This window comes from Heterodontus francisci, chromosome 8 (genome assembly GCF_036365525.1).
Source record: "Heterodontus francisci isolate sHetFra1 chromosome 8, sHetFra1.hap1, whole genome shotgun sequence".
In the NCBI taxonomy this organism is placed as follows: Eukaryota; Metazoa; Chordata; class Chondrichthyes; order Heterodontiformes; family Heterodontidae; genus Heterodontus; species Heterodontus francisci.
The window spans coordinates 17,602,786-17,622,091 of NC_090378.1; positions in this window are offsets into that span (position 1 = coordinate 17,602,786).

The window sequence follows — 19,306 nt, forward strand, 5'->3', positions numbered from 1 at the left end:
ATTCTCTATCCTATCCTCTATCCGATCCTCTGTCCGATTCTCTATCCTATCCTCTATCCGATCCTCTATCCTATCCTCTATCCGATCCTCTATCCTATCCTCTGTCCGATCCTCTATCCGATCCTCTATCCTATCCTCTATCCGATCCTCTATCCGATTCTCTATCCTATCCTCTGTCCGATCCTCTCTCCGATCCTCTATCCTATCCTCTATCCGATCCTCTATCCTATCCTCTATCCGATCCTCTATCCTATCCTCTCTCCAATCCTCCATCCTATCCTCTATCCGATTCTCTATCCGATCCTCTATCCTATCCTCTATCCGATCCTCTATCAAAAAAGAACAAAGAACAAAGAACAAAGATAATTACAGCACAGGAACAGGCCCTTCGGCCCTCCAAGCCTGCGCCGATCCAGATCCTCTCTCTAAACATGTCGCCTATTTTCTAAGGTTCTGTATCTCTTTTCTTCCTGCCCATTCATGTATCTGTCTAGATACATCTTAAAAGAATCCATCGTGCCCGCATCTACCACCTCCGCTGGCAATGCGTTCCAGGTGCCCACCACCCTCTGCGTAAAGAACTTTCCACGCATATCCCCCCTAAACTTTTCCCCTTTCACTTTGAACTCGTGTCCTCTAGTAATTGAAACCCCCACTCTGGGAAAAAGCCTCTTGCTATCCACCCTGTCTATACCTCTCATGATATTGTACACTCCTATCCTCTATCCTATCCTCTATCCGATCCTCTCTCCGATCCTCTATCCTATCCTCTATCAGATTCTCTATCCGATCCTCTATCCTATCCTCTATCCGATCCTCTATCCGATTCTCTATCCTATCCTCTATCCGATCCTCTATCCTATCCTATCTCCGATCCTCTATCCTATCCTCTATCAGATTCTCTATCCGATCCTCTATCCTATCCTCTATCCGATTCTCTATCCTATCCTCTATCCGATCCTCTATCCTATCCTCTATCCTATCCTCTATCCGATCCTCTATCCTATCCGCTATCCTATCCTCTGTCCGATCCTCTATCCTATCCTCTATCCGATCCTCTATCCTATCCTCTATCCGGTCCTCTATCCTATCCTCCATCCTATCCTCTATCCTATCCTCTATCCGATCCTCTATCCTATCCTCTATCCGATCCTCTATCCGATCCTCTATCCTATCCTCTATCCGATGCTCTATCCGATCCTCTATCCTATCCTCTATCCTATCCTCTATCCAAACCTCTATCCTATCCTCTATCCGATTCTCTATCCGATCCTCTATCCTATCCTCTATCCGATTCTCTATCCTATCCTCTATCCTATCCTCTATCCGATCCTCTATCCGATCCTCTATCCTATCTTCTATCCGATTCTCTATCCTATCCTCTATTCTATCCTCTATCCGATCCTCTATCCGATCCTCTATCCGATCCTCTATCCGATCCTCTATCCTATCCTCTATCCGATCCTCTATCCGATTCTCTATCCGATCCTCTATCCGATCCTCTATCCTATCCTCTATCCTATCCTCTATCCGATCCTCTATCCGATATTCTATCCGATTCTCTATCCTATCCTCTATCCTATCCTCTATCCGATCCTCTATCCGATCCTCTATCCGATCCTCTATCCTATCCTCTATCCGATCCTCTATCCGATCCTCTATCCTATCCTCTATCCGATCCTCTATCCGATCCTCTATCCGATTCTCTATCCGATCCTCTATCCTATCCTCTATCCGATCCTCTATCCGATCCTCTATCCTATCCTCTATCCGATCCTCTATCCGATCCTCTATCCTATCCTCTATCCGATCCTCTATCCTATCCACTATCCGATCCTCTATCCTATCCTCTGTCCGATCCTCTATCCTATCCTCTATCCTATCCTCTATCCGATCCTCTATCCTATCCTCTATCCGATCCTCTATCCTATCCTCTATCCTATCCGATCCTCTATCCTATCCTCTATCCTATCCTCTATCCGATTCTCTATCCTATCCTCTATCCTATCCTCTATCCGATTCTCTATCCTAACCTCTATCCTATCCTCAATCCGATCCTCTATCCGATTCTCTATCCTATCCTCTATCCGATCCTCTATCCGATCCTCTATCCTATCCTCTATCCGATCCTCTATCAAAAAAGAACAAAGAACAAAGAACAAAGATAATTACAGCACAGGAACAGGCCCTTCGGCCCTCCAAGCCTGCGCCGATCCAGATCCTCTCTCTAAACATGTCGCCTATTTTCTAAGGTTCTGTATCTCTTTTCTTCCTGCCCATTCATGTATCTGTCTAGATACATCTTAAAAGAATCCATCGTGCCCGCATCTACCACCTCCGCTGGCAATGCGTTCCAGGTGCCCACCACCCTCTGCGTAAAGAACTTTCCACGCATATCCCCCCTAAACTTTTCCCCTTTCACTTTGAACTCGTGTCCTCTAGTAATTGAAACCCCCACTCTGTGAAAAAGCCTCTTGCTATCCACCCTGTCTATACCTCTCATGATATTGTACACTCCTATCCTCTATCCTATCCTCTATCCGATCCTCTCTCCGATCCTCTATCCTATCCTCTATCAGATTCTCTATCCGATCCTCTATCCTATCCTCTATCCGATCCTCTATCCGATTCTCTATCCTATCCTCTATCCGATCCTCTATCCTATCCTCTCTCCGATCCTCTATCCTATCCTCTATCAGATTCTCTATCCGATCCTCTATCCTATCCTCTATCCGATTCTCTATCCTATCCTCTATCCGATCCTCTATCCTATCCTCTATCCTATCCTCTATCCGATCCTCTATCCTATCCGCTATCCTATCCTCTGTCCGATCCTCTATCCTATCCTCTATCCGATCCTCTATCCTATCCTCTATCCGGTCCTCTATCCTATCCTCCATCCTATCCTCTATCCTATCCTCTATCCGATCCTCTATCCTATCCTCTATCCGATCCTCTATCCGATCCTCTATCCTATCCTCTATCCGATCCTCTATCCGATCCTCTATCCTATCCTCTATCCTATCCTCTATCCAAACGTCTATCCTATCCTCTATCCGATTCTCTATCCGATCCTCTATCCTATCCTCTATCCGATTCTCTATCCTATCCTCTATCCTATCCTCTATCCGATCCTCTATCCGATCCTCTATCCTATCTTCTATCCGATTCTCTATCCTATCCTCTATTCTATCCTCTATCCGATCCTCTATCCGATCCTCTATCCGATCCTCTATCCGATCCTCTATCCGATCCTCTCTCCGATCCTCTATCCTATCCTCTATCCTATCCTCTATCCTATCCTCTATCCGATTCTCTATCCTATCCTCTATCCTATCCTCTATCCGATCCTCTATCCTATCCTCTATCCGATCCTCTCTCCGATCCTCTATCCTATCCTCTATCCTATCCTCTATCCTATCCTCTATCCTATCCTCTATCCGATTCTCTATCCGATTCTCTATCCAATCCTGTATCCTATCCTCTATCCGATCCTCTCTCCGATTCTCTATCCTATCCTCTATCCTATCCTCTATCCTATCCTCTATCCTATCCTCTATCCGATTCTCTATCCGATTCTATATCCAATCCTCTATCCTATCCTCTATCCTATCCTCTATCCGATCCTCTTTCCGATCCTCTATCCTATCCTCTCTCCGATTCTCTATCCTATCCTCTATCCGATCCTCTCTCCGATTCTCTATCCTATCCTCTATCCGATCCTCTATCCTATCCTCTATCCGATTCTCTATCCGATCCTCTATCCTATCCTCTATCCGATCCTCTATCCTATCCTCTATCCGATTCTCTATCCTATCCTCTCTCCGATTCTCTATCCTATCCTCTATCCGATCCTCTCTCCGATTCTCTATCCTATCCTCTATCCGATCCTCTATCCTATCCTCTATCCGATTCTCTATCCGATCCTCTATCCTATCCTCTATCCGATCCTCTATCCTATCCTCTATCCGATTCTCTATCCTATCCTCCATCCGATCCTCTCTCCGATTCTCTATCCTATCCTCTATCCGATCCTCTATCCTATCCTCTATCCGATTCTCTATCCGATCCTCTATCCTATCCTCTATCCGATTCTCTATCCGATCCTCTATCCGATCCTCTTTCCGATCCTCTATCCTATCCTCTCTCCGATTCTCTATCCTATCCTCTATCCGATCCTCTCTCCGATTCTCTATCCTATCCTCTATCCGATCCTCTATCCTATCCTCTATCCGATTCTCTATCGGATCCTCTATCCTATCCTCTATCCGATCCTCTCTCCGATTCTCTATCCTATCCTCTATCCGATCCTCTATCCTATCCTCTATCCGATTCTCTATCCGATCCTCTATCCTATCCTCTATCCGATCCTCTATCCGATTCTCTATCCGATCCTCTCTCCGATTCTCTATCCTATCCTCTATCCGATTCTCTATCCGATCCTCTATCCTATCCTCTGTCCGATCCTCTATCCGATCCTCTATCCTATCCTCTGTCCAATCCTCTATCCGATCCTCTATCCTATCCTCTGTCCGATCCTCTATCCGATCCTCTATCCTATCCTCTATCCGAACCTCTATCCGATCCTCTATCCGATCCTCTATCCTATCCTCTATCTGATCCTCTATCCGATCCTCTATCCGATCCTCTATCCGATCCTCTTTCCGATTCTCTATCCTATCCGCTATCCTATCCTCAATCCGATTCTCTATCCTATCCTCTGTCCGATCCTCTATCCGATCCTCTATCCTATCCTCTATCCGATCCTCTATCCTATCCTCTATCCGATTCTCTATCCGATCCTCTATCCTATCCTCTATCCGATTCTCTATCCGATCCTCTATCCGATCCTCTTTCCGATCCTCTATCCTATCCTCTCTCCGATTCTCTATCCTATCCTCTATCCGATCCTCTCTCCGATTCTCTATCCTATCCTCTATCCGATCCTCTATCCTATCCTCTATCCGATTCTCTATCCGATCCTCTATCCTATCCTCTATCCGATCCTCTCTCCGATTCTCTATCCTATCCTCTATCCGATCCTCTATCCTATCCTCTATCCGATTCTCTATCCGATCCTCTATCCTATCCTCTATCCGATCCTCTATCCGATTCTCTATCCGATCCTCTCTCCGATTCTCTATCCTATCCTCTATCCGATTCTCTATCCGATCCTCTATCCTATCCTCTGTCCGATCCTCTATCCGATCCTCTATCCTATCCTCTGTCCAATCCTCTATCCGATCCTCTATCCTATCCTCTGTCCGATCCTCTATCCGATCCTCTATCCTATCCTCTATCCGAACCTCTATCCGATCCTCTATCCGATCCTCTATCCTATCCTCTATCTGATCCTCTATCCGATCCTCTATCCGATCCTCTATCCGATCCTCTTTCCGATTCTCTATCCTATCCGCTATCCTATCCTCAATCCGATTCTCTATCCTATCCTCTGTCCGATCCTCTATCCGATCCTCTATCCTATCCTCTATCCGATCCTCTATCCTATCCTCTCTCCAATCCTCCATCCTATCCTCGATCCGATCCTCTATCCTATCCTCTATCCTGTCCTCTATCCGATCCTCTATCCTATCCTCTATCCGATCCTCTATCCTATCCTCTATCCGATCCTCTATCCGATCCTCTATCCTATCCTCTATCCTATCCTCTATCCGATCCTCTATCCGATCCTCTATCCTATCCTCTATCCGATCCTCTATCCTATCCTCTATCCGATCCTCTATCCGATCCTCTATCCGATCCTCTATCCTATCCTCTATCCGATCCTCTATCCTATCCTCTATCAGATCCTCTATCCGATCCTCTATCCGATCCTCTATCCTATCCTCTATCCGATCCTCTATCCTATCCTCTATCCGATCCTCTATCCGATCCTCTATCCTTTCCTCTATCCGATCCTCTATCACATCCTCTATCCCATCCTCTATCCGATCCTCTATCCGATCCTCTATCCGATCCTCTTTCCGATTCTCTATCCTATCCTCTATCCGATCCTCTCTCCGATTCTCTATCCTATCCTCAATCCGATCCTCTATCCTATCCTCTATCCGATTCTCTATCCGATCCTCTATCCTATCCTCTATCCGATCCTCTCTCCGATCCTCTATCCGATTCTCTATCCAATCCTGTATCCTATCCTCTATCCGATCCTCTCTCCGATTCTCTATCCTATCCTCTATCCGATCCTCTCTCCGATCCTCTATCCGATTCTCTATCCTATCCTCTATCCGATTCTCTATCCGATTCTCTATACTATCCTCTATCCGATCCTCTCTCCGATTCTCTATCCTATCCTCTATCCTATCCTCTATCCGATTCTCTATCCTATCCTCTATCCGATTCTCTATCCTATCCTCCATCCGATTCTCTATCCGATTCTCTATACTATCCTCTATCCGATCCTCTCTCCGATTCTCTATCTTATCCTCTATCCGATTCTCTATCCTATCCTCTATCCGATTCTCTATCCGATTCTCTATACTATCCTCTATCCGATCCTCTCTCCGATTCTCTATCCTATTCTCTATCCAATCCTGTATCCTATCCTCTATCCGATCCTCTATCCGATTCTCTATCCTATCCTCTATCCGATTCTCTATCCGATTCTCTATACTATCCTCTATCCGATCCTCTCTCCGATTCTCTATCCTATCCTCTATCCGATCCTCTATCCTATCCTCTATCCGATTCTCTATCCTATCCTCTATCCGATCCTCTCTCCGATTCTCTATCCTATCCTCTATCCGATCCTCTATCCTATCCTCTATCCGATTCTCTATCCGATCCTCTATCCGATCCTCCATCCGATTCTCTATCCTATCCTCTATCCGATCCTCTCTCCGATTCTCTATCCTATCCTCTATCCGATCCTCTATCCTATCCTCTATCCGATTCTCTATCCGATCCTCTATCCGATTCTCTATCTGATCCTCTATCCGATCCTCCATCCGATTCTCTATCCTATCCTCTATCCGATCCTCTCTCCGATTCTCTATCCTATCCTCTATCCGATCCTCTATCCTATCCTTTATCCGATCCTCTATCCGATCCTCTCTCCGATTCTCTATCCTATCCTCCATCCGATCCTCTATCCTATCCTCTATCCGATTCTCTATCTGATCCTCTATCCGATCCTCCATCCGATTCTCTATCCTATCCTCTATCCAATCCTCTCTCCGATTCTCTATCCTATCCTCTATCCGATCCTCTATCCTATCCTCTATCCGATTCTCTATCCGATCCTCTATCCTATCCTCTATCCGATCCTCTCTCCGATTCTCTATCCTATCCTCTATCCGATCCTCTATCCTATCCTCTATCCGATTCTCTATCCGATCCTCTATCCTATCCTCTATCCGATCCTCCATCCGCTTCTCTATCCGATCCTCTATCCGATTCTCTATCCGATCCTCTATCCTATCCTCTATCCGATCCTCCATCCGATTCTCTATCCGATCCTCTATCCTATCCTCTATCCGATACTCTATCCTATCCTCTATCCGATTCTCTATCCGATCCTCTATCCTATCCTCTATCCGATCCTCTATCCTATCCTCTATCCTATCCTCTATCCGATTCTCTATCCGATCCTCTATCCTATCCTCTATCCGATCCTCTATCCTATCCTCTATCCGATTCTCTATCCTATCCTCTCTCCGATTCTCTATCCTATCCTCTATCCGATCCTCTCTCCGATTCTCTATCCTATCCTCTATCCGATCCTCTATCCTATCCTCTATCCGATTCTCTATCCGATCCTCTATCCTATCCTCTATCCGATCCTCTATCCTATCCTCTATCCGATTCTCTATCCTATCCTCCATCCGATCCTCTCTCCGATTCTCTATCCTATCCTCTATCCGATCCTCTATCCTATCCTCTATCCGATTCTCTATCCGATCCTCTACCCTATCCTCTATCCGATTCTCTATCCGATCCTCTATCCGATCCTCTTTCCGATCCTCTATCCTATCCTCTCTCCGATTCTCTATCCTATCCTCTATCCGATCCTCTCTCCGATTCTCTATCCTATCCTCTATCCGATCCTCTATCCTATCCTCTATCCGATTCTCTATCCGATCCTCTATCCTATCCTCTATCCGATCCTCTCTCCGATTCTCTATCCTATCCTCTATCCGATCCTCTATCCTATCCTCTATCCGATTCTCTATCCGATCCTCTATCCTATCCTCTATCCGATCCTCTATCCGATTCTCTATCCGATCCTCTCTCCGATTCTCTATCCTATCCTCTATCCGATTCTCTATCCGATCCTCTATCCTATCCTCTGTCCGATCCTCTATCCGATCCTCTATCCTATCCTCTGTCCAATCCTCTATCCGATCCTCTATCCTATCCTCTGTCCGATCCTCTATCCGATCCTCTATCCTATCCTCTATCCGAACCTCTATCCGATCCTCTATCCGATCCTCTATCCTATCCTCTATCTGATCCTCTATCCGATCCTCTATCCGATCCTCTATCCGATCCTCTTTCCGATTCTCTATCCTATCCGCTATCCTATCCTCAATCCGATTCTCTATCCTATCCTCTGTCCGATCCTCTATCCGATCCTCTATCCTATCCTCTATCCGATCCTCTATCCTATCCTCTCTCCAATCCTCCATCCTATCCTCGATCCGATCCTCTATCCTATCCTCTATCCTGTCCTCTATCCGATCCTCTATCCTATCCTCTATCCGATCCTCTATCCTATCCTCTATCCGATCCTCTATCCGATCCTCTATCCTATCCTCTATCCTATCCTCTATCCGATCCTCTATCCGATCCTCTATCCTATCCTCTATCCGATCCTCTATCCTATCCTCTATCCGATCCTCTATCCGATCCTCTATCCGATCCTCTATCCTATCCTCTATCCGATCCTCTATCCTATCCTCTATCAGATCCTCTATCCGATCCTCTATCCGATCCTCTATCCTATCCTCTATCCGATCCTCTATCCTATCCTCTATCCGATCCTCTATCCGATCCTCTATCCTTTCCTCTATCCGATCCTCTATCACATCCTCTATCCCATCCTCTATCCGATCCTCTATCCGATCCTCTATCCGATCCTCTTTCCGATTCTCTATCCTATCCTCTATCCGATCCTCTCTCCGATTCTCTATCCTATCCTCAATCCGATCCTCTATCCTATCCTCTATCCGATTCTCTATCCGATCCTCTATCCTATCCTCTATCCGATCCTCTCTCCGATCCTCTATCCGATTCTCTATCCAATCCTGTATCCTATCCTCTATCCGATCCTCTCTCCGATTCTCTATCCTATCCTCTATCCGATCCTCTCTCCGATCCTCTATCCGATTCTCTATCCTATCCTCTATCCGATTCTCTATCCGATTCTCTATACTATCCTCTATCCGATCCTCTCTCCGATTCTCTATCCTATCCTCTATCCTATCCTCTATCCGATTCTCTATCCTATCCTCTATCCGATTCTCTATCCTATCCTCCATCCGATTCTCTATCCGATTCTCTATACTATCCTCTATCCGATCCTCTCTCCGATTCTCTATCCTATCCTCTATCCGATTCTCTATCCTATCCTCTATCCGATTCTCTATCCGATTCTCGATACTATCCTCTATCCGATCCTCTCTCCGATTCTCTATCCTATTCTCTATCCAATCCTGTATCCTATCCTCTATCCGATCCTCTATCCGATTCTCTATCCTATCCTCTATCCGATTCTCTATCCGATTCTCTATACTATCCTCTATCCGATCCTCTCTCCGATTCTCTATCCTATCCTCTATCCGATCCTCTATCCTATCCTCTATCCGATTCTCTATCCTATCCTCTATCCGATCCTCTCTCCGATTCTCTATCCTATCCTCTATCCGATCCTCTATCCTATCCTCTATCCGATTCTCTATCCGATCCTCTATCCGATCCTCCATCCGATTCTCTATCCTATCCTCTATCCGATCCTCTCTCCGATTCTCTATCCTATCCTCTATCCGATCCTCTATCCTATCCTCTATCCGATTCTCTATCCGATCCTCTATCCGATTCTCTATCTGATCCTCTATCCGATCCTCCATCCGATTCTCTATCCTATCCTCTATCCGATCCTCTCTCCGATTCTCTATCCTATCCTCTATCCGATCCTCTATCCTATCCTTTATCCGATCCTCTATCCGATCCTCTCTCCGATTCTCTATCCTATCCTCCATCCGATCCTCTATCCTATCCTCTATCCGATTCTCTATCTGATCCTCTATCCGATCCTCCATCCGATTCTCTATCCTATCCTCTATCCAATCCTCTCTCCGATTCTCTATCCTATCCTCTATCCGATCCTCTATCCTATCCTCTATCCGATTCTCTATCCGATCCTCTATCCTATCCTCTATCCGATCCTCTCTCCGATTCTCTATCCTATCCTCTATCCGATCCTCTATCCTATCCTCTATCCGATTCTCTATCCGATCCTCTATCCTATCCTCTATCCGATCCTCCATCCGCTTCTCTATCCGATCCTCTATCCGATTCTCTATCCGATCCTCTATCCTATCCTCTATCCGATCCTCCATCCGATTCTCTATCCGATCCTCTATCCTATCCTCTATCCGATACTCTATCCTATCCTCTATCCGATTCTCTATCCGATCCTCTATCCTATCCTCTATCCGATCCTCTATCCTATCCTCTATCCGATCCTCTATCCGATTCTCTATCCGATCCTCTATCCTATCCTCTATCCGATCCTCCATCCGATTCTCTATCCTATCCTCTATCCTATCCTCTCTCCAATCCTCCATCCTATCCTCTATCCGATTCTCTATCCGATCCTCTATCCGATTCTCTATCCGATCCTCTATCCGATCCTCTATCCTATCCGCTATCCTATCCTCAATCCGATTCTTTATCCTATCTTCTGTCCGATCCTCTATCCGATCCTCTATCCTATCCTCTATCAGATCCTCTATCCGATCCTCTATCCGATCCTCTATCCTATCCTCTATCCGATCCTCTATCCTATCCTCTATCCGATCCTCTATCCGATCCTCTATCCTTTCCTCTATCCGATCCTCTATCACATCCTCTATCCCATCCTCTATCCGATCCTCTATCCGATCCTCTATCCGATCCTCTTTCCGATTCTCTATCCTATCCTCTATCCGATCCTCTCTCCGATTCTCTATCCTATCCTCAATCCGATCCTCTATCCTATCCTCTATCCGATTCTCTATCCGATCCTCTATCCTATCCTCTATCCGATCCTCTCTCCGATCCTCTATCCGATTCTCTATCCGATTCTCTATCCAATCCTGTATCCTATCCTCTATCCGATCCTCTCTCCGATTCTCTATCCTATCCTCTATCCGATCCTCTCTCCGATCCTCTATCCGATTCTCTATCCTATCCTCTATCCGATTCTCTATCCGATTCTCTATACTATCCTCTATCCGATCCTCTCTCCGATTCTCTATCCTATCCTCTATCCTATCCTCTATCCGATTCTCTATCCTATCCTCTATCCGATTCTCTATCCTATCCTCCATCCGATTCTCTATCCGATTCTCTATACTATCCTCTATCCGATCCTCTCTCCGATTCTCTATCCTATCCTCTATCCGATTCTCTATCCTATCCTCTATCCGATTCTCTATCCGATTCTCTATACTATCCTCTATCCGATCCTCTCTCCGATTCTCTATCCTATTCTCTATCCAATCCTGTATCCTATCCTCTATCCGATCCTCTATCCGATTCTCTATCCTATCCTCTATCCGATTCTCTATCCGATTCTCTATACTATCCTCTATCCGATCCTCTCTCCGATTCTCTATCCTATCCTCTATCCGATCCTCTATCCTATCCTCTATCCGATTCTCTATCCTATCCTCTATCCGATCCTCTCTCCGATTCTCTATCCTATCCTCTATCCGATCCTCTATCCTATCCTCTATCCGATTCTCTATCCGATCCTCTATCCGATCCTCCATCCGATTCTCTATCGTATCCTCTATCCGATCCTCTCTCCGATTCTCTATCCTATCCTCTATCCGATCCTCTATCCTATCCTCTATCCGATTCTCTATCCGATCCTCTATCCGATTCTCTATCTGATCCTCTATCCGATCCTCCATCCGATTCTCTATCCTATCCTCTATCCGATCCTCTCTCCGATTCTCTATCCTATCCTCTATCCGATCCTCTATCCTATCCTCTATCCGATCCTCTATCCGATCCTCTCTCCGATTCTCTATCCTATCCTCTATCCGATCCTCTATCCTATCCTCTATCCGATTCTCTATCTGATCCTCTATCCGATCCTCCATCCGATTCTCTATCCTATCCTCTATCCAATCCTCTCTCCGATTCTCTATCCTATCCTCTATCCGATCCTCTATCCTATCCTCTATCCGATTCTCTATCCGATCCTCTATCCTATCCTCTATCCGATCCTCTCTCCGATTCTCTATCCTATCCTCTATCCGATCCTCTATCCTATCCTCTATCCGATTCTCTATCCGATCCTCTATCCTATCCTCTATCCGATCCTCCATCCGCTTCTCTATCCGATCCTCTATCCGATTCTCTATCCGATCCTCTATCCTATCCTCTATCCGATCCTCCATCCGATTCTCTATCCGATCCTCTATCCTATCCTCTATCCGATACTCTATCCTATCGTCTATCCGATTCTCTATCCGATCCTCTATCCTATCCTCTATCCGATCCTCTATCCTATCCTCTATCCGATCCTCTATCCGATTCTCTATCCGATCCTCTATCCTATCCTCTATCCGATCCTCCATCCGATTCTCTATCCTATCCTCTATCCTATCCTCTCTCCAATCCTCCATCCTATCCTCTATCCGATTCTCTATCCGATCCTCTATCCGATTCTCTATCCGATCCTCTATCCGATCCTCTATCCTATCCGCTATCCTATCCTCAATCCGATTCTTTATCCTATCTTCTGTCCGATCCTCTATCCGATCCTCTATCCTATCCTCTATCCGATCCTCTATCCTATCCTCTCTCCAATCCTCCATCCTATCCTCTATCCGATCCTCTATCCTATCCTCTATCCTGTCCTCTATCCGATCCTCTATCCTATCCTCTATCCGATCCTCTATTACATCCTCTATCCCATCCTCTATCCGATCCTCTATCTGATCCTCTATCCTATCCTCTATCCGATCCTCTATCCGATCCTCTATCCTATCCTCTATCCGATCCTCTATCCGATCCTCTTTCCGATCCTCTATCCTATCCTCTATCTGATCCTCTATCCTATCCTCTATCCGATCCTCTATCCTATCCTCTATCCGATCCTCTATCCGATCCTCTATCCGATCCTCTATCTTATCCCCTATCCGATCCTCTATCCTCTCCTTTATCCTATCCCCTATCCGATCCTCTATCCGATCCTCTATCCGATCCTCTATCCGATCCTCTATCCTATCCTCTATCCGATACTCTATCCGATCCTCTATCCTATCCTCTATCCTATCCTCTATCCGATCCTCTTTCCGATCCTTTATCCTATCCTCTATCCTATCCTCTATCCGATCCTCTATCCGATCCTTTATCCGATCCTCTATCCGATCCTCTATCCCATCCTCTATCCTATCCTCTATCCGATCCTCTTTCCGATCCTTTATCCTATCCTCTATCCTATCCTCTATCCGATCCTCTATCCGATCCTTTATCCTATCCTCTATCCGATCCTCTATCCGATCCTCTATCCTATCCTCTATCCGATCCTCTATCCGATCCTCTATCCGATCCTTTATCCTATCCTCTATCCGATCCTCTATCCGATCCTCTATCCTATCCCCTATCCGATCCTCTATCCTCTCCTTTATCCTATCCTCTATCCTATCCTCTATCCTATCCTCTATCCTCTCCTTTATCCTATCCTCTATCCGATCCTCTATCCGATTCTCTATCCTATCCTCTATCCGATCCTCTATCCGATCCTCTTTCCGATCCTCTATCCTATCCTCTATCCGATCCTCTATCCGATCCTCTATCCTATCCCCTATCCGATCCTCTATCCTCTCCTTTATCCTATCCTCTATCCGATCCTCTATCCGATTCTCTATCCTATCCTCTATCCGATCCTCTATCCGATCCTCTTTCCGATCCTCTATCCTATCCTCTATCCGATCCTCTATCCTATTCTCTATCCGAACCTCTATCCGATCCTCTTTCCGATCCTCTATCCGATCCTCAATCCGATCCTCTATCCGATCCTCTTTCCGATCCTCTATCCTATCCTCTATCCGATCCTCTATCCGATCCTCTTTCCGATCCTCTATCCAGTCCTCTATCCGATCCTCTTTCCGATCCTCTATCCTATCCTCTATTCTATCCTCTATCCGATCCTCTATCCGATCCTCTATCCGATCCTCTATCCTATCCTCTATCCGATCCTCTATCCGATCCTCTATCCTATCCTCTATCCGATCCTCTATCCGATCCTCTATCCGATCCTCTATCCGATCCTCTATCCGATCCTCTTTCCGATCCTCTATCCGATCCTCTATCCTATCCTCTATCCGATCCTCTATCCGATCCTCTATCCTATCCTCTATCCTATCCTCTATCCGATCCTCTATCCTATCCTCTATCCTATCCTCTATCCTATCCTCTATCCGATCCTCTTTCCGATCCTCTATCCGATCCTCTATCCTATCCTCTATCCGATCCTCTATCCGATCCTCTATCCTATCCTCTATCCTATCCTCTTTCCGATCCTCTATCCGATCCTCTATCCGATCCTCTTTCCGATCCTCTATCCTATCCTCTATCCTATCCTCTATCCTATCCTCTATCCGATCCTCTATCCTATCCTCTATCCTATCCTCTATCCTATCCTCTATCCGATCCTCTATCCGATCCTCTATCCTATCCTCTATCCGATCCTCTATCCGATCCTCTATCCTATCCTCTATCCGATCCTCTATCCGATCCTCTATCCGATCCTCTAACCGATCCTCTATCCTATCCTCTATCCGATCCTCTATCCGATCCTCTATCCTATCCTCTATCCGATCCTCTATCCGATCCTCTATCCTATCCTCTATCCGATCCTCTATCCGATCCTCTATCCTATCCTCTATCCGATCCTCTATCCTATCCTCTCTCCTATCCTCTATCCGATCCTCTATCCGATCCTCTATCCTATCCTCTATCCGATCCTCTATCCTATCCTCTATCCTATCCTCTATCCGATCCTCTATCCGATCCTCTATCCTATCCTCTATCCTATCCTCTATCCGATCCTCTATCCTATCCTCTATCCGATCCTCTATCCGATCCTCTTTCCGATCCTCTATCCAGTCCTCTATCCGATCCTCTTTCCGATCCTCTATCCTATCCTCTATCGTATCCTCTTTCCGATCCTCTATCCTATCCTCTATCCTATCCTCTATCCGATCCTCTTTCCGATCCTCTATCCTATCCTCTATCCTATCCTCTTTCCGATCCTCTATCCTATCCTCTATCCTATCCTCTATCCGATCCTCTATCCGATCCTCTATCCTATCCTCTATCCTATCCTCTATCCGATCCTCTATCCGATCCTCTTTCCGATCCTCTATCCAGTCCTCTATCCGATCCTCTTTCCGATCCTCTATCCTATCCTCTATCCTATCCTCTATCCGATCCTCTATCCGATCCTCTATCCTATCCTCTATCCTATCCTCTTTCCGATCCTCTATCCTATCCTCTATCCTATCCTCTATCCGATCCTCTATCCGATCCTCTATCCTATCCTCTATCCTATCCTCTTTCCGATCCTCTATCCAGTCCTCTATCCGATCCTCTTTCCGATCCTCTATCCTATCCTCTATCCTATCCTCTTTCCGATCCTCTATCCTATCCTCTATCCTATCCTCTATCCTATCCTCTATCCTATCCTCTATCCGATCCTCTTTCCGATCCTCTATCCTATCCTCTATCCTATCATCTTTCCGATCCTCTATCCGATCCTCTATCCGATCCTCTATCCTATCCTCTATCCGATCCTCTATCCGATCCTCTATCCGATCCTCTATCCTATCCTCTATCCGATCCTCTATCCGATCCTCTATCCTATCCTCTATCCGATCCTCTTTCCGATCCTCTATCCAGTCCTCTATCCTATCCTCTATCCGATCCTCTATCCGATCCTCTATCCTATCCTCTATCCTATCCTCTATCCGATCCTCTTTCCGATCCTCTATCCGATCCTCTATCCTATCCTCTATCCGATCCTCTATCCTATCCTCTATCCGATCCTCTATCCGATCCTCTATCCTATCCTCTATCGTATCCTCTTTCCGATCCTCTATCCGATCCTCTATCCTATCCTCTATCCGATCCTCTATCCTCTCCTCTATCCTATCCTCTATCCTATCCTCTATCCGATCCTCTATCCTATCCTCTATCCTATCCTCTATCCTCTCCTCTATCCTATCCTCTATCCTATCCTCTATCCGATCCTCTATCTGATCCTCTATCCTATCCTCTAACCGATCCTCTATCCTCTCCTCTATCCTATCCTCTATCCTATCCTCTATCCTATCCTCTATCCGATCCTCTTTCCTATCCTCTATCCTATCCTCTATCCGATCCTCTATCCTATCCTCTATCCGATCCTCTATCCTATTCTCTATCCTATCCTCTATCCGATCCTCTATCCGATCCTCTATCCGATCCTCTATCCTATCCTCTATCCGATCCTCTATCCGATCCTCTATCCGATCCTCTATCCGATCCTCTTTCCGATCCTCTATCCAGTCCTCTATCCGATCCTCTATCCTATCCTCTATCCGATCCTCTATCCGATCCTCTATCCTATCCTCTATCCGATCCTCTATCCGATCCTCTATCCTATCCTCTATCCGATCCTCTATCCGATCCTCTATCCGATCCTCTATCCGATCCTCTATCCGATCCTCTTTCCGATCCTCTATCCGATCCTCTATCCTATCCTCTATCCGATCCTCTATCCGATCCTCTATCCTATCCTCTATCCTATCCTCTATCCGATCCTCTATCCTATCCTCTATCCTATCCTCTATCCTATCCTCTATCCGATCCTCTTTCCGATCCTCTATCCGATCCTCTATCCTATCCTCTATCCGATCCTCTATCCGATCCTCTATCCTATCCTCTATCCTATCCTCTTTCCGATCCTCTATCCGATCCTCTATCCGATCCTCTTTCCGATCCTCTATCCTATCCTCTATCCTATCCTCTATCCTATCCTCTATCCGATCCTCTATCCTATCCTCTATCCTATCCTCTATCCTATCCTCTATCCGATCCTCTATCCGATCCTCTATCCTATCCTCTATCCGATCCTCTATCCGATCCTCTATCCTATCCTCTATCCGATCCTCTATCCGATCCTCTATCCGATCCTCTAACCGATCCTCTATCCTATCCTCTATCCGATCCTCTATCCGATCCTCTATCCTATCCTCTATCCGATCCTCTATCCGATCCTCTATCCTATCCTCTATCCGATCCTCTATCCGATCCTCTATCCTATCCTCTATCCGATCCTCTATCCTATCCTCTCTCCTATCCTCTATCCGATCCTCTATCCGATCCTCTATCCTATCCTCTATCCGATCCTCTATCCTATCCTCTATCCTATCCTCTATCCGATCCTCTATCCGATCCTCTATCCTATCCTCTATCCTATCCTCTATCCGATCCTCTATCCTATCCTCTATCCGATCCTCTATCCGATCCTCTTTCCGATCCTCTATCCAGTCCTCTATCCGATCCTCTTTCCGATCCTCTATCCTATCCTCTATCGTATCCTCTTTCCGATCCTCTATCCTATCCTCTATCCTATCCTCTATCCGATCCTCTTTCCGATCCTCTATCCTATCCTCTATCCTATCCTCTTTCCGATCCTCTATCCTATCCTCTATCCTATCCTCTATCCGATCCTCTATCCGATCCTCTATCCTATCCTCTATCCTATCCTCTATCCGATCCTCTATCCGATCCTCTTTCCGATCCTCTATCCAGTCCTCTATCCGATCCTCTTTCCGATCCTCTATCCTATCCTCTATCCTATCCTCTATCCGATCCTCTATCCGATCCTCTATCCTATCCTCTATCCTATCCTCTATCCGATCCTCTATCCGATCCTTTATCCTATCCTCTATCCGATCCTCTATCCGATCCTCTATCCTATCCCCTATCCGATCCTCTATCCTCTCCTTTATCCTATCCTCTATCCTATCCTCTATCCTATCCTCTATCCTCTCCTTTATCCTATCCTCTATCCGATCCTCTATCCGATTCTCTATCCTATCCTCTATCCGATCCTCTATCCGATCCTCTTTCCGATCCTCTATCCTATCCTCTATCCGATCCTCTATCCGATCCTCTATCCTATCCCCTATCCGATCCTCTATCCTCTCCTTTATCCTATCCTCTATCCGATCCTCTATCCGATTCTCTATCCTATCCTCTATCCGATCCTCTATCCGATCCTCTTTCCGATCCTCTATCCTATCCTCTATCCGATCCTCTATCCTATTCTCTATCCGAACCTCTATCCGATCCTCTTTCCGATCCTCTATCCGATCCTCAATCCGATCCTCTATCCGATCCTCTTTCCGATCCTCTATCCTATCCTCTATCCGATCCTCTATCCGATCCTCTTTCCGATCCTCTATCCAGTCCTCTATCCGATCCTCTTTCCGATCCTCTATCCTATCCTCTATTCTATCCTCTATCCGATCCTCTATCCGATCCTCTATCCGATCCTCTATCCTATCCTCTATCCGATCCTCTATCCGATCCTCTATCCTATCCTCTATCCGATCCTCTATCCGATCCTCTATCCGATCCTCTATCCGATCCTCTATCCGATCCTCTTTCCGATCCTCTATCCGATCCTCTATCCTATCCTCTATCCGATCCTCTATCCGATCCTCTATCCTATCCTCTATCCTATCCTCTATCCGATCCTCTATCCTATCCTCTATCCTATCCTCTATCCTATCCTCTATCCGATCCTCTTTCCGATCCTCTATCCGATCCTCTATCCTATCCTCTATCCGATCCTCTATCCGATCCTCTATCCTATCCTCTATCCTATCCTCTTTCCGATCCTCTATCCGATCCTCTATCCGATCCTCTTTCCGATCCTCTATCCTATCCTCTATCCTATCCTCTATCCTATCCTCTATCCGATCCTCTATCCTATCCTCTATCCTATCCTCTATCCTATCCTCTATCCGATCCTCTATCCGATCCTCTATCCTATCCTCTATCCGATCCTCTATCC